This window comes from Amia ocellicauda, chromosome 20 (genome assembly GCF_036373705.1).
Source record: "Amia ocellicauda isolate fAmiCal2 chromosome 20, fAmiCal2.hap1, whole genome shotgun sequence".
Lineage (NCBI taxonomy): Eukaryota > Metazoa > Chordata > Actinopteri > Amiiformes > Amiidae > Amia > Amia ocellicauda.
This window is the reverse complement of record NC_089869.1, coordinates 24,961,453-24,978,627: the sequence shown is the minus strand read 5'-3', so window position 1 is coordinate 24,978,627 and position 17,175 is coordinate 24,961,453.

The following is a 17,175-nucleotide window of genomic DNA, read 5'->3' as shown; positions in this document are numbered from 1 at the left end:
TCCACCTCCATGTTTGACGGTGGGGATGGTGTTCTTGGGGTCATAGGCAGCATTCCTCCTCCTCCAAACACGGAGTTGAGTTGATGCCAAAGAGCTCGATTTTGGTCTCATCTGACCACAACACTTTCACCCAGTTCTCCTCTGAATCATTCAGATGTTCATTGGCACACTTCAGACGGGCCTGTACATGTGCTTTCTTGAGCAGGGGGGGCTTGAGGGCGCTGCAGGATTTCAGTCCTTCACGGCGTAGTGTGTTACCAATTGTTTTCTTGGTGACTATGGTCCCAGCTGCCTTGAGATCATTAACAAGATCCTCCTGTGTAGTTCTGGGCTGATTCCTCACTGTTCTCATGATCATTGAAACTCCATGAGGTGAGATCTTGCATGGAGCCCCAGACCGAGGGAGACTGACAGTTATTTTGTGTTTCATCCATTTGCGAATAATCGCACCAACTGTTGTCACCTTCTCACCAAGCTGCTTGGCGATGGTCTTGTAGCCCATTCCAGCCTTGTGTAGGTCTACAATCTTGTCCCTGACATCCTTGGACAGCTCTTTGGTCTTGGCCATGGTGGAGAGTTTGGAATCTGATTGATTGATTGCTTCTGTGGACAGGTGTCTTTTATACAGGTAACGACTGAGATTAGGAGCACTCCCTTTAAGAGTGTGCTCCTAATCTCAGCTCGTTACCTGTATAAAAGACACCTGGGAGCCAGAAATCTTGCTGATTGATAGGGGATCAAATACTTATTTCCCTCATTAACATGCAAATCAATTTATAACTTTTTTGAAATGCGTTTTTCTGGATTTTTTTGTTGTTATTCTGTCTCTCACTGTTAAAATACACCTACCATTAAAATTATAGACTGATCATTTCTTTGTCAGTGGGCAAACGAACAAAATCAGCAGGGGATCAAATGTGTCGGCCCTCCGCTCAGTCCAGAGCCCTGAGCGCTGCTCAGCACTGCTGCCCAGTACAGGCTGCTTTCTCCTGGAGTCGCTGTGCTCTTACCACGTAGCCTGAACTGTGTGGTGTTTCTGAGTGCCATTCTCTCATCCTCCTGCTGCAGGAAATCCATCCCTCGGAAATACATACATACATAATTATATACATACATATTGTATTATACTGAAATCAATACTATATTTAATAGTTTGACAAGCTACATTTTTAAGATTATAGATTTTTCTTGTTTGTAAGGGTTCAATTATATATTTATTGACTGCAATGTTCTTTATATATTGGTAAAGCATCACCCGAGGGTCAGGACTGACTGACACTGTTATAATTATTGACCAGCGCAGGTTAGTGTTCCCAACTGAGGGCTGGCCGTGCATCTGGCAGAGCAGGTATCATAAAAACACAATTTTATATCAACAAACAAACAGAATAAATTAAGTGAACATGGCACAGTCTGTTTCAATGAATGGATACATTTATTTATTTTTAAATTGAAAAGCCTTGTCGCTGGATTTCTTCATTAGGTATTTAGCACAAAATGGTAAATTGTATATAAAAGACTCAAAATTATATATTCATCAGAGTTAGTTTTTTAATCAATAAATATGTATTTTATATCAGTAGTGCTAATGTGGTCAAGAGGGTGGCCTGCCTGCCTCCAAGCAGGTGCTGGAGTTTCTACCCGCCTGCCTCGGACCAGTTCAGAGCGGAACTGGTTTCTACACTCCTGCCTTGGACCAGTTCAGAGCGGAACTGGGTTTCTACACACCTGCCTCAGACCAGTTCAGAGCAGATACCTGTCAGTGCTGATGCCCAGATACTGGCACTGCTGAACTGAGAGGGAAGTCACTGAGCAGGAGTGCTGAAGGGTTAGTGATTTTAAGAAGGGCCTTAAAATACAGAAACCCAGGGGAACAATAAACTGGACAACCCCCCGACTCCCAGCTCCGGCTCTCTCCCATTTCTCATAGAGGCAGGCTAGCAAGGCACTGGCACTGGGTTAGTTTTAATGGCACTATAAATCGGAGGCGACCCAATAGCGATAAATAATAACAATGTGTGCCAACTTACTTCCCAGATTAATTCTCTCCTGTTGTTAGTGATTGAGCCTTGGTAAATAGATTTCAAGTTTATGGCACTTAATGGTTTATAAATAGTGTGTAATAATTCACTACAGACATTGTTTTTGCTCCGGTCTTTCATTGCCTCGGTTTGTGAGGGAAGTTATAAATGGCAGCAGTGCAGCAACTGCAGCAAAATTTCATCTGTCATCTCCGGCCCTGCAGCCCAGGAGCCGTGTGTGTGAGTCTCCCCTTGATGCCGACAGGGAGGCAGGGAATCTGCATTTCCAAGGGAATCTCTTGTTTTGATCGGAACTGCTGTTTATTTGTCCCAGTCACTGGAAAGAATCTGAGAAATGTAGAAAATAATTTGAGGAGGGCTTGATTACATTAGGCGTATTTACACGGCCATTTCTGATCCGGATCAAATACATCAGCACATTTGATCACGATCAGTGGTGTTGCGTTTACACGGCCATTTGATCAGGATCAACTTTCATCGCCACAGGGGTCTCGCATGCACACGCAAGTCCAAACTTCATCATATGCATCAGGAGAGCCCTTGAATGTGGCTTTAATTCACCTGTCGAGAGTCATAGATAATAAGCTAAAGTAAATGAAATGTTGAGAATTTAAGATTGCTGGATAACTGGTAGTAATTTAAACATTATTCTTAAAATATATGTAATGCCATATGAAATCATATTATTCAAACAGAGAGTCATAGTTTGATGCACAGCAGATCTTTCAGAAGGCATTTCTCTCATTTGGGAATTGTCCTGTCTATCCTAGTGCCAGCAGTGCTGTTTTATTTTTACTTTTCCAGTCAGTGAGCTATGACACAGTCTGCAGTCTGTTCATACATGATCTGATGTGCTTGTGTCAAGAGGCTGCCCATAACGGCATGCGTTTTAGTATAACCATCAGAGCCATTAAAGCCAGGGCCCACACTCGTTTAAAGATAATGCAAAATGTCATCGCCAGGAGAATAATAACCTAATTATTGTGACTTCTGCGGCTCTCGGGATGAAATTAACAGGAGGCAAGACTTCTGCTGACCAGAGAGATTAAGAAGACATTAAGAAAATAGAGATAAAAAATAATAGTAATAAGAAATAAGAGAGGAGAGACAGCATCCTTAAATCGTTTGTTTTGATTTTAGATTTATTTCCCTTCATCCTTCCCTTGTTCTCTCGATCATCCCCTCTGATGGGTCTGTAATTACTGCAAGGGAGTGGGAGGGGGGGCCGGGAAATCTAATTATAATCTCTTTTATCACAACTCCTGCTGCAGCCAACCTCTGTATGTTCTCTACACGGAGCCGACAATGCTATTTCTTGCAGCTCAGCAGAATATTTTCTGTTTCTCAATGGAAAATTGTTTGGACTCACAATGGTGAACACTAGCCAATTCAAAATAAAAATCGATCACTTAATTGTAGTTGAATATTTAGAATGAAACATGGAAGACTGTTTTAATTGTGAAGTGGTTAGTTACTGTATTATATCTAATATGAGGCCTCCCAGTGGGTCACGGTAACTTCAAATGCTCCTTCATTCAGTCCTGGGTTAGAAAAAGCTTTGATTTGTTCCCAGTCCTTCCACAGCTGCATGAAAACCTCTGTTTTTTTTTTGGTTAAGCGCCTTTTGGTAGTCACAGAGCACTTTACAGTTTAAAAAGATTAGTACTAGGTATTAAATACATAAATAAATAAGCCATTGGACACAGAGGAGTGAAAAGACAAAACCTCCGGCAGGATGACAAAGTGTTATAGGAGAAAATAGATCTCCGGGGGTCCACGGTTTAAGGCCCAGGCCTAATGGTTGCCTCCCACCCAGGCAGTGTAACTTATCAAACAAGCAGCAAGGAGATCATCAAGTTGTTCAGTGGTGCTGCAATCTGTGGACTTCCTACAATGGCTTATACATGAAACTTTAAAATAGGCAATGCACCTAATTGGGTGTTTTTGAATGGTGCGCAGAATCTAACATAGAAATTGAATAAAGGTCGGAGGTATTTATAATGAATTGAATTAATTTGGGGCTAGCAAGCATATGTGTGTTGGTGTATCTGCATTCTCCTGTGTTTCAGTATCTGTGTTTTTCGAAAGAGAGTAAAGGAGGTTGTGGTTCCTGAATGCAGACAGGTTAGAGAACAAAAAAGTGCTGATGCATTTTCCTGTCCTGGAGAAGGAAAAACAAAGCATTGATTTAAAAGCCACTAATTAAAAATCTATTAGGGTTAGGGATCTTTGCCTCTGCAGCACAATGTATCAATTCATTGCAGCAGGGCAATACGGGAGCTAAATTAAGATAACAAGTGTAGAGCATAAAGGTCTTAATGGCATCCCATCCGAATGACTGTGGCCTTGGCTGTGGGCTCAGGTTAAAATCAGCATATTTATCTCAATATCTGACTCCGTAAACTTGTCTGATGGTGCATAGCTGATATTCACACTGTGCTCCCGTCACCTGACACAACACAATACTATTTATAAGCTGTCACACAAATGTGAATTCTACTTACATTGAACATGCATGTTTGGCACAGAGGTGGATACCTGTCTTGTCAAGAAATTGATCAGATATTTTGATCTCTCAATACGCAGCAGTGTTCTGTACATTGTTATATTCAGATGCTGCTCTCCTTCACACTGGGCTGTATTTACAGAAGGAGGGAGGGTGCCCAGGCACTGTGTGTGCAGCGCTCTATACACTGAGGGAAAGTTGCAGTTTCCGAGCTCAGGGTGCCCATGAACCTGGGCGATCACCCTCAGGAAGACCCTGCTAGAGGGCATCAATAGCAGCCCCCCTGCGCAGTAGATAATGCCTCTGTCCTGCTACTCCAGGAGTGATATTAATGTTTAAAGATAACCCAGTTTCCTCAGCCACCCAAAAGCACATGCCTGGCCAAACTATTGAGATAGCACTACACAGTGTTGATGTCACATATGAACTGTTCTTGATTACACCTTTACGGAGATAAGTTCCTTAAAATTAATAAATCTCTAGCAGATTCAGAAATCCCCATAAAACACCATACCAGAATGGGAGTTTTTAAAAGCAATTTTTATTAAACAAATCTTGACGGGAAGCAGCAGGGTCGAGCGGAGCAAATGAGGATATCAGCCCAAGACCAAGAAAAATACCCCCCCCCCCCAAAAAAAAAAAACATACACTATCTAAACACAATCAGCAATAATAATAATATATATTAAACAAATTACCCAGTGTGCGAAAAAGAAAGGAACTTCAACCAAAACTAAAAAACTAAATAAATAAAAAATAAAACAGAAAATCAGTCTTGGAACTGTTACCCAGAACTGCCTCTAGAGGCGCCGAGCACTGGGATGAGTCCAACTGTTCTCCCGCCCGCACTGTGTGGGTGTTCTTCCCAGGGAGAGAAATCAAATTAATCAGTTCAAAGTAAAAAGACAGACCCTTAAAATAGCCAACGCAAACAAGATCAAGTCCTTCAATAAAATAAGTTAAAAAAGTTGCTGTTTGGCACAGTCGATTTCCCCAACCCCCCCAGACCTCACATTTCACCAGCAATGTAGGTGTTTACAAATCAAATTCGCACGTGAGAAACACAAACCACACATCTACAGTTTGTGACAACACATCACCAAAGCATTAACCGTGACAGGAACTAAATGTGAAAAAAAAAAATCTAGTCACTTGTGACACTTACATTTATAACAGCAATGTGTGTGTGTGAGAGTAAAGGCTTCCCAGCAGCTTTGTATATTCTCTGCCCATTATACAGCTATATGAATCAGCTGCACTAATCCTGGTGTCATTTAAAGGAAACCCATCTAGAAGTTATGTTATTGTGACAAGAAACTCATTAGAGATGTCCTTTGGGGCAGCGCCCACACATGAGGAGCCGAGCTGTGCGCTCTCCTGACGTAGCGGTGGAAGTGTCTGACCCCTCCCAGGAGACATTGTCCCATTACCAGCCCTGCTGGAGAACAATGTGGCATGGTCACAAGTCCGTCAGCACATTATTACCCCGCCTCGTATCGGCTCAGTGTTCAGTGGCTGGGGATCGGAGATGACAGCCCCTTTGCAGAGACCGGTATATCTGTCTCATACGTTTTGTCACTGGAGCACGGACTCAAACAGCTCAAATTAATCACTGAACTGAGGCTTCTCCTTCACAAGCACCTATGACAGAAATCAGGCCATACCTGCTTACCAAAGGACAAAGCCTTAATACAGAAATAACTTTAATCTTCCTACATATTCAAAACATCCAGAAATACACCCTTGTCACGTGCAGATAGATCTTCCTGTTTAGAAGCCACATGAAAACATTCCTCCATCAGTTCAGTCTCAGAGTATTTGCACAAAGGTGTGAAATATACTAATCTGAGCATGACTAGGGTTCAGGGGTGTCTTGTGGAGTGTGCAGATTGTGTCTTTGTCTGCTATTAAGATCATTGCTGTTGTTACTGTGACCAACAATCAATGAACAATGAAATAATAAATCATATTATTTTACTTAATTTCTAATGAATTTCTAAATGATTAGGTTCTCATAGTACAGAGAGAAACTCCTCACATGTAAGAACTGAAACTGTTGCTGGTGTTTCCTGATGCAGTCCTCAGGCTCGGCACAGGACCCTGCGGCTCAGCAGGTCTGAACGTGGTCTCTCTCTCACTCCCTCCCGTGTCAACTGGTTTCTTTACCAGACCTGAACATTTAAAAAATCAAACATGATGCCAGGCAGCAGTGAATCTAATAATTTCAGCCAAAACATGACCATGGGACAAACACTGGGCTGCGGATGCAACATTGCTTATCTTTCGAGTGGAGGAGAAGGGACATGCACAATTCATGTCAGATTCCTTTGTCCTCTTTCATCAATGAGCCATTTGTGACCACTGGCCTGCTGTTGGGTGGTGGACCATCCTTGATACACTGTTTGAGTGTGAAATACCCAGCAGTGTTGCAGTTCTTGACATGCCTGGCACCTACTATCATACCACATTCAAAGGCAATTAAATCGTTTGTCTCGCCCATTCTCCTCTGAATGGCACACACACACAATCCATGTCTCAATTGTATCAAGGCTTAAATATCCTTCTTTAACCGCTTCCTCCCCTTCATCTGCACTGACTGAAGTGGATTGAACAGGTTACATCAATAAGGGATCACAGCTTTCACCTGCATTCACCTCGTCGCTCTATTGAATGGAAAGAGTGTTCCTAATGATTTGTACACTCAGTGTATATTAACTACAGAGAAAAACAAGTATTTTTACTGAAGTCTGGAGTCCTAATCTGAACAGCAAAAAGAGGCTGAGCATTGGGAGTGTCACTAGATGGTGGGAGGTTTTGCCCGAGTGACACTCATAACAGCCAGTAGGCAGCTTTGTTAGACATTTGTGTTCCCTGTGTTCCCATTGTCATGAAAATGTAATATTTGTGACATGAAGATAAGAACAATTTAATGGAATGTAAATCCCAGATGGAACAAAAGCCAAGAAGAGACAATTTGTTAGCTCTGCTGAAGACAATACAATATCTGAATCAGAAAATAGCTTTATTGCTTTGTACACACATTGTATCTTGAATAGATACACTTTGTATTTACTTACCCTCATAATATTACAGCTTTTTTATTTCAATCAATACTTCAGTTCAACTTTATAGTCCCTTTCAGTCCTATTGAAATCCAGTGGCTGTTAAAACCAATTTGAAAGACTAGAAATGACCAGTGAGGTCAGTTAATTACAGCCAAGTGAAACAATCCAGTTAATTAGAAAGATATTGACAAGTATTTATAGCACATTTGCCATTGTCACAGTTTCAAATTACAAGCTTGTGTTACCCAGCAAGACATACATTGTGACATTGACAAATGTGCAACTGAAAAAAACACTAATAAAGTGTACACACTTCCTTCACTCATGAAAATGCTGAATGCCCCCCATCTCATTGGAGTAATGCTGAGCCCATGTAAAAGACAAAAGCTTTGCACTCTGAGACAATTCAAACTGTTAATACAAGTTCCATAGTTGTTTTCGCTTGTGATTATTGATACTAATTTTAGTAGAATGAAACATTGTAATACTTAATTGAAAATCCAATGAGGTTGCCGTGCCCTGCTGTATGTTAATGTTCTGCTATCATGGAGTCAGTCCTTGCAGATCAGTCAAAAGATTTTCCAAATCCCACGTCATATAGAGCGCCTCCCCAAGGGGGCCTCACCCCGGCTGGACGACTTCTGTTCACATTCCCAGTGCAGAGTCGCTGTGCTTGGCCTCCCTGGGGACGAGCCCTGCAGTCAGAGCACACAGTGGGCGCAGCTCGGAGGTGTGAGAGCTACACGTCAGGGGGCTGCCCAGCGCAGGTGGTTATTACTGGAATCAGGTGGCTGTCTGTACAGAAATTATCACCTTCTTCTGCAGTACGGGAATGTGTGTTCTCACCGCCAAGGAGCACAATACCGCCTGAGGCAGCCAGAATTCTGAGCCCTGCCCTTCTTTTCTTTGTGGCAGAGATTTCATGTAAAATATGCAGGTGTCTGGAGCTGCATTTTAAAAATGGTCCTGCATTCTAAGTGGGTTTGCAGTTTTTAAATCTTTTCAGTCGATAGACATCAGTGCAAACGTACTGCCATGAAACATACATATAATTGGTGCTGTTTCTATACGGGCAGGCCAGCATGTAGCCCTGCTGTTTTATAATGAGATTGTAATGTATTGTACAACTGTTTCCTTAATTGCTTTTCCTAAAGGTTAAAAATCAAATCTGAAAGATACATGATTGCCTTAGTATGTAGCAACAGAACAATTTCATATATGAAGATTGGTATGAGAGAACAGAACTTCAACCCCTAGGGTGTGATACTATAGACAGACTGGACTGATGCTGACGATCATGAAGCAGGTACTGTCACTGTAAAACATGGCAGAAAGCACTGCTCAGAGGATGCTTTAAATCATTTAAATCAGACAAACAGTAGGCTGTGTTAAGATCCACAGGAGGCTGTGTTTCCCACTGTTGGCACTGGTCTGTAACAGGTTTCTCTGCTCGAGGTCTGTGGTGTGTGATTGTTTGAGGCTCATCCCTGCGCTTCCCCTCTGCTCTCCGGCTGTGAAATGTTGCTGTGATTCAAGAGCCCCACCGCAGCCCTGGCAGCGTGAACGTGCTGCAGCTGCAGCTCCTGTAACGGACCAGGCCAGCCCCCCGCCATGGCTCTGACACCTGCTGCTGGCTTCACTGGCAGTAATGTGCAGTTCTTTAATCACTAGCGATTATAATTAGAGAGCTGTTATTCCCATGTGCTCATTAATTCATTTGTTCGTTTTTTTATTTATTCTTTTCAGAATGAAAATAATGTCCATTTAATAGTTTTCAAAGCAAAGCTTGTAATGAACACAGAACACTCTCGCATCCCCTCACTTAGGATTCAAACCGCGCCGCACAGACGCCCCTCCACCGCTCCACACTGCAGCAGCTCCGCCCAGGAGTAGTAGTAGCACCGAAAGACCGGGTCTCCCAACACAGGGGCTTAACAGTGAGGGCTGACGTCACCTGTAACGAGCTCCTGCGCACTGTGAGCTCTTACACTTAGGAAAGATGAATCTGGATAAATACTCATTGCATGACATTTCCTGAGGATCCTGGGTGCAGGCCAGCTGGAGCAGGACGTCCCGGCCGGCAGCCCAGGCGAGCTGCACAGGGATCTCAGGGGTTGCTGCTCCAGGGACTCTCTCAGGTTCACCTCGTCTGGGACTTCACAGCGCTCGGTCCGAGAGAACAGCGCCTCTGAGTTACAGAGCAAGGCATCCTCCGTGCGATGCTCGCTAAATGATGTGTGGCTAAAAGGCAGGCTAAGGGCAATTTGTACCCATTAGCAGGGGCATGAGTGAGGGAGAGGGATGATGAAGGGATGGATAAAAGGACTAACCTGTTCATTTCTCAAGTCTCCCCCTCTCCCAGACTGAAGGTTGTTCTTGTGTGAGGCCCGGTGCCTGCGCTCATTAATCTGCGTGAGGCGGTACAGAGCGGCGGGGGGGCTGATGGACGACGTGGTTGTAAGTGCTCCCTTTCTGACAATAAACAGCATAAAGAACGACTGGAAGCTACGGCTCTGCAGGGGAGGATGGTCTGTATAAATAAAGGATACAGGAGAGGAAAGAGTGTCAGGAGGAAGGAGGAGAGGAAAGTGAAAGTAAGGGGAAGTAATTCATTGGCACCGGAGCGCCAGGTGGAGAGGGAGAGTGCAGGTAATGGATGGAGGGCGCAGGACGCTGGCGCCTCTCTCCACCTGGTGCTGTGCACACACACATACATCACAGTAAGCACCTGTCCCAGGTGAGGCCCGCGCACCGCACAGCCAGACGTTTCATTTTGCTCAGCCTGGGACTCATCCATCTCGCTGACAGAGGCGCTGCCCCCACTCCGCTGACCACGCTGCAGTGGACGCCCCCCCGGCCCTTCTCCCTGGCACCACGGCGTCTCGCTGAGCACATTGTTTCCTCTCCACATGTGGCCAAGTAGCACATGATTGATGGTGCAGGGTGGCCAGTGCGATACACAGCCCTGTCCTCACCCAGCTCTCCCCAGCCCTCCCGCACAGCCAACGTACAGCCATCCGTGGGCAGCGTCCTGCAGCGGCTCCCAGGCTGGTCCAGGAGCGATGCGGGTGACTGTCTTTGGAAAGATGGAGTTCTCTCACTTTTCTGTTGAGGAGAAGAAACAGGCAGCTGCTAGTGCAGAGTGAGACGCTGGCAGCGTGGACTGCAGGGCAGCAGATGCACTTCACACCCTTAGCCGATATTGTGCGTCTCACTGCCGTTTCTGTGCAATGATTTTCATTGACCATCAGGCAACAGTGTTCCTTCTCAAAGAGTCAGTGAGCCATGGAGCCTCAGATGTTTTATCTCTTTTGAAATGTAAAATATAGGGGATATATTTTAATATATTATATTGATCATTATATTGATATTATATGTTTGAAATATATGGTAGAACATAATATATCTTTCAGTGATTTCTAGGAATGCACTGGGGTTTAAAACACTCCAATAAACACAGCGCCCGTGGGGACCGAGAGGGCACCCAGTGTTGGTTTTGAGCCAATGGAGGATGAGCAGCTGCAGAGAGAGAGGCCGCACTGACAGACTGGCTGAGGCACATCCTCGGCTCTGTTCGGACAGTTAATTTCAGAACGGCTGAGAGCCCCCATGGGGGCAGAGTACAGCGACCCTCAACACTGTCACAGACACTGAGGCACTGACTGCACCGGACTGGCTCATACACAAACTCACCGGCGGAGGAGACATCCCAGTTTCGCTCGGGAGACGTTCTTTGGAATGGATGGAAAAACACAGAAATTCTTCAGAGCTAGATTTAAAGACAGTGTGTTTTTTCTTTGATGAGAACATATTGCAGATGTTTATTTCCTGTGGCGAGCAGAACACGGGGAACGAGGCCGTCCAGCTCAGCCCTCTTATCAATTCAATTTACAATTTATCAATTTTTTTTATTTGTATAGCGCCCTTCGCAGGGTAGCCACAGAGCGCTTTACAGACTGATAAACATACAACAAACGTATAGCAAAATAAAAAACATAAATACAATAAAATCAAATATAGACCTGTAAACATTTTACATGATCTTACTGTTCCCTGGTTTCTGGAAGGCCATTTCACTTTACTCCCCTTGGCTTCCCTTGTTTCCTTGTGATGTAGCTTGGTTCTAATTAACTATGAAGCCAGAGTGCTACCTTTTTAAATGTCCGTTAGCTTGACTGCCGATGAAATTGAGTTTCGTCTTTGTCTCCACTGGGCCGCTGTGGACGACTGACACCCCATCCATCACCACACAGCCATGACCACACTGACAGAGGCACTGCGACCAAAACAGAGAGGGAGACGGAGGGCAGGGATGGAAGGAGGCCACGAGAGTCTAATTAGAACACAACAAATTAAAACACAAGAGATTTAAATCGTATTAGAGAGAGACTACAGTGAGTGGAGGGATGACAGGAAGAGGAAATACAGACAGAAGCGCAGCGCAAGAATTACAGAGAGACAGGTGAATCACAAAGATAGAGCATCAAAAACAGAGAGAGAAGGAGAAATACAAAGATAGTGAGAGGGAGAGTGAAGCACTGGCAGGTAGCAAGTGAGGCTGAGCCCAGAGAAGAAGTCAGATTGCAAGCCACACGATTGAGTGTCTGGCAGCCGCGGCCCCCTCTGCCTGTTGATTTAGCCACTACAGCGGTGCTGTCAGTCCCAATCAGCACATTCTACAGGACGGGCCAGAAGTGCTGGAGGCCCAAGAAACAGCCCAGAGATCCAATGCACTGATATGGAGATATCAATATCATTGATGCATGCAACCGGCTCCCCAACCTGGCTTGGAAGCAATTCCAGCAATGTAGAGTGACGAGCGCTCAGAGATGAGGGCCCGTAAGGCAATGACCCACGCTTGTAGGGGCTTCATCCATTGAGGATCTGACAGGAGACCCAGCGCTGCAACCCCTGAAAGGCCCAGCAGCCTCTGACTTGATTCCATTGACCCTGCCTCTCAACCCGCAGAGGGAAAGATGAGAGTGGGTTCCAGTGGCTCTCTGGGCGGTCAGGCAGGCGGACATGGCAACCCTAACCGCAGCGACACCGTTGTGCACCGAGCGGCAAAAAGCTGCAGTGTCACCCTGGCATTACATTCATGTTATAAAGAAAACCCTGGTTGACAAAAAGAGTATTAACAGGACAGAATATATATATGTATATAAGTAAGTCTAAGAACAAGTCACAACGCAGAGCCCCGCACTCCGGAGGAGGAATGAAAGAGAGCTGAAAGAAGCCCAGAACTAAAGGATGGTAATTGACACATTTCAGAAAGCACTGTCCTGTAAACTGAAAGGCCACTGTTTCCACCAGCGTGTAAACCTGCTTTCAGGCATCGAGCAGCACAGAGTCTCTGAGGAGCCATCCATCAGGGCCTGACAGAACTGCTCACTGAGGGATAGGACACTCACCCCAACCCCTCCTCTGCTGGTCCTTGGCTGGGTGCCCTTTGGCCCCCACTCCCCAGTGGGTCCCTGTGCAGTGGACTGGGCTGGGCTGGGCCACACTGGGGTTCTGGGGGCTGGGAGGCTGGGAATAGAGAGGAAATGAGACTGAAATTAAATGGGACGAAGCAGGTTCTTTTCATTAGCTTTTGTGGTGTCTGTATTATAAAGCATCTAGGGCTGCAAGCTTTTTAGAAATTACAAAACAAACAAGCATTTAGTTCAGCTTAAATCACTTAATCATTTTAAATACATATTACAATTCATCATTACATTTGGAAAAATGCATCTTCACACTGAAATAAACACCTTTTTTTCTCTAAATAAAGACTGGCATGCTTGCTGAGGCACTTCTCTGTTTGTAGACCTCCGCACAGCTGCCACTCACAGCTCAGCTGATTTCTTCAGCTCTGATCTGCATCTCATTGCTCTCGTTACTCCAAGCGGCTTCTCATCACAGGGAAAAGCATCTAGAGAAGCATTGATCTGTGCAGAATCTGCTCCCAGCATCTGTGAGGTTTGTAGTGCTATTATATAGTAAGAGTTGGTTTTCCCCAATTAAGTAACTCTTGTAAGAGTTACCAGTAAAGCTTGATTCATTAGAAGAGATCAGACACAAATGCAAGTTAAAACTCTTAATTATAAAACACAGGTACCCTGCCTATCCTAAATTACTAAAATGATAATAAGGTAAATTAGGCAATTAGACAAATTGTTTACAAAAGGGATATCAATTAGTTTCAGTAAGGATTATAACTGTGACAATATCCCACTTAAGAGGAAGGTTACCCTTATTATTCAATGTTGGTACTCCAACCCTAACTTCATATGCTAGTATGGGCCCTGGTGGTACGCTGCTCCTTATTGGTGGATTCCACATGGGACAGATACAGAGCAGCCTGCTGACTGGCTGCTCCACCGGCAGCTGTCATAGGATTGATGACCTCATGTCCTGTTTGATCGTGCAATGCTGTGGGGGCGATTGACACCTTCCAGAACAGAATCGCAGATTTCGGTTGTGAGAATCTGTCGAGTTGGCGCAAGCTGGCTGAATTATGGCTTTCTATCAACGTGTCCATATGTCCCCTTAACTGTGGACTTAGAGACAACACAGCACCTCTTTGATGCATTTCATTGCCTGCTGTAACTGACCAGACCAGACAGAGATCTGGGCAGGGAGAAGAGTTACTACAGGTTGTGAGGGGCAGGATGTTCAGGCTGTGACTCAATCATATCTATAGTGAATGCAGAACAATAAAATACTTTTCAGAGTAGCCAGGTACATGTCCTTTGAATCTATCTAACTATCTATCTATCTATTTATCCATTGGTCTGTCTGTCTGTCTGACTGGGGCCCAGTCCCACACAGAGCGGCAGTAGAGCTCAGGGCACGGGGGCCCAGTCCCACACAGAGCGGCAGTAGAGCTCAGGCACTGTTGCCCAGTGCTACACAGAGTGGCAGTAGAGTTCAGGGCACGGAGGCCCAGTCCCACACAGAGTGGCAGTATAGCTCAGGGCACAAGGGCCCAGTCCCACACAGAGCGGCAGTAGAGCTCAGGCACGGGGGCCCAGTCCCACACAGAGTGGCAGTAGAGCTCAGGGCACGGGGGCCCAGTCCCACACATAGCAGCGAGCTGGCATTCAGTCCACCCCATCTCTCCTGAACCTCTCCGCAGCACAGCCAGTTACACACGGCTGCTGCTCCTGCCTACCACAGGCAGGAAACGGGTCACATTCAGAAATGAAACACATCAAGGTACCAGAGAGCTCTTACAGTTAGAATTGTGTAAGAGTTTTACTTCCCCCCAGTGGTCTCCAGTGAAGTGTAAAGGACTGGAGCTCTTATAGGTGTTTGACAGGTAGTTATTTATATATAATTGTGCTGTGTCGAAGAGGCACAGAGCGCCAGTGTAAGGGAGCTTTGTTATGCAGATCTCTTCAAAGTTTTGGCCTGGTTTCCACTTGGATACTCACACTCTCTGACTTTCATATTTTAAATTCACTAGAGCAGGAGCTATTCCCTGTCAGCCTGTAGCGATCAGGCAGAAGCCCTGAGTCCACAGTCGCTCCTGGATGGCGCTGCTCCTCAGCCCTGTGAACTCCCAGCCCAGGTGAGTGTGCGGAGGCTCACGGCTCAGAGTGCCGCCCATGCAGCGCTGCTCCGTCTGCTGCCGAGCTCTGTGCGAAGACACAGCAGCTGCAGGGCAGAGACACTTTCTGAGTGGTGACTCCCTGAAGAGTTGGATACCGTTCTCTTCGGGGATTATTTTATTATTATTAGAAACTGACAACCACTAACTCATTCCACTGCTTTTGTAAAAGAGACAGACAAATCTGTGTATAGTAATTCTACATCGTACACACACACCAACAGACACAGAGCCACTGAGCCAGCGGTGGAGTAAAACAAGCAGATATACTACTTGGGCCAAAGATCAGGCAGCAACACAGTTGTCCCATAAGTGTAGTGTGTTGTTACCGTGGTGTAACATGGTAAAAATAAAACATGATAAAGATTAGTGTGGTGTAGCATGGTAAACACAAGGTAAAATGCTGTGGGGTGTACTGTGGTATAAACACGGTTACGTGTGGTGATTAAAATGTAGAGAAGACGTGACACAGGTTACAATTTAAACTCTGACTGTTACAAATCTGGCTTCCGGTTACAGTTACTCAGTTTTTCTCATTGTTACAGTAATAAACCCAGGGGTTGTGATTGAGGGGTATAAATCTGGTAAAACCAGCTAAAACATGACAAAGTTATTTCAGCATGCAGTTAAACATAAAAACTCCCAGGTGAAGACATTGAAGACGTCTGTGACATTGCTATAAGAGCAGTGTAACAGATGATATCCATGTCATCTTGAATTAGGAACAGATTATTGATCAATGGAATGCTTCTAACCCTGTTGATAATCTCTGGTTTGCAGGGTTTAAATCCTACGTGTGTATGAAATATCCATCTATTGGATGTGACAGTAATCAATATTAAATAAGTTCAGTGGGAATAAAAGGAAGGTTTTCAAATTATAAAAATCCTAAAAATTAAAAATTAAAAAGCACTTGTGCTGCAGGCAGTGGACTAATTGTCTGGACGATAATATAAATAAATCACACTTCTCTGCATAACATCTTCTGATGTGTGTGTGTGTGTGTGTGGCTGGTCCGGCAGAAGTGCAGTATCAGTGATGGCATGACGGGGGACACAGCTCTGCTCTGACACCCGAGATGGGCTGAGAGTCACCAAGGTCTCTGTCATTAATATTTTAGGAGACTTCTATCAAGATGTCCACAACCCCTTAAACCTTCAATTACCCCAAACAGCCTGAAACACCGTGTAAATGCACTGGTTCTCTTAAAGTACTCAAAACACACTGGAGCCATCGAAAGAGAATCGTAGTGGAGCAGTGATGAAGAGCTGGATGTGTATCGTGTGTCTCCTAGGTGCCTCATCCCACCATGCTATCAGCCCTCCTGTGTCTCTCTGAGTGGGTCGTGAGGCCCAGCACTGGCTTACATTCGATACACATATTGTGGCATCGGTGACAAGGAGGAGGAGAAGGAAGAGACAATCATTGATCTTCCCTTTCATACATTTAAAATATACATAAAAGAGAATTGAGGAGAGTCAGAGTTGATGCACAGCCCGAGAAGAGGTGCCCTGGGCAGTTCTATTCCTGGATCACAGGCCCCAGCCTGAGACCCTGCAGGTGAACAGAGGCTGTATCGCTGCTGTGTGTCGTATAGGCACACGGGCTGCACAGCACGGCCCCAGCCCCTCTCCAGCCCGGGTTTCACCTCTCAGCCCCCAGCTGTCTGACTTAAGTGAACTTCTGCCAGACAGAAGCAAACTGTCACACTACACTTGTACAACATTAAAAGGCATGAATTATTGATCTCAATTACAAACCTGCCGTGACTGAATTATTGAGAGCTGACATGGGGGAGGCACTGGGAGCTCCCTCAGCAGGGCACTGGCGTGGGGGGGCGAACAGAAGCACAGTTTCCTTTGAGACGGAGTCAAGTTTGGTCCCTTTTCTGCCATGACAGCAACAGTGTGACACGGATAATCAATCGATAATTACAGACAGTTTTATTTCATTTTATATTCCTGGAAT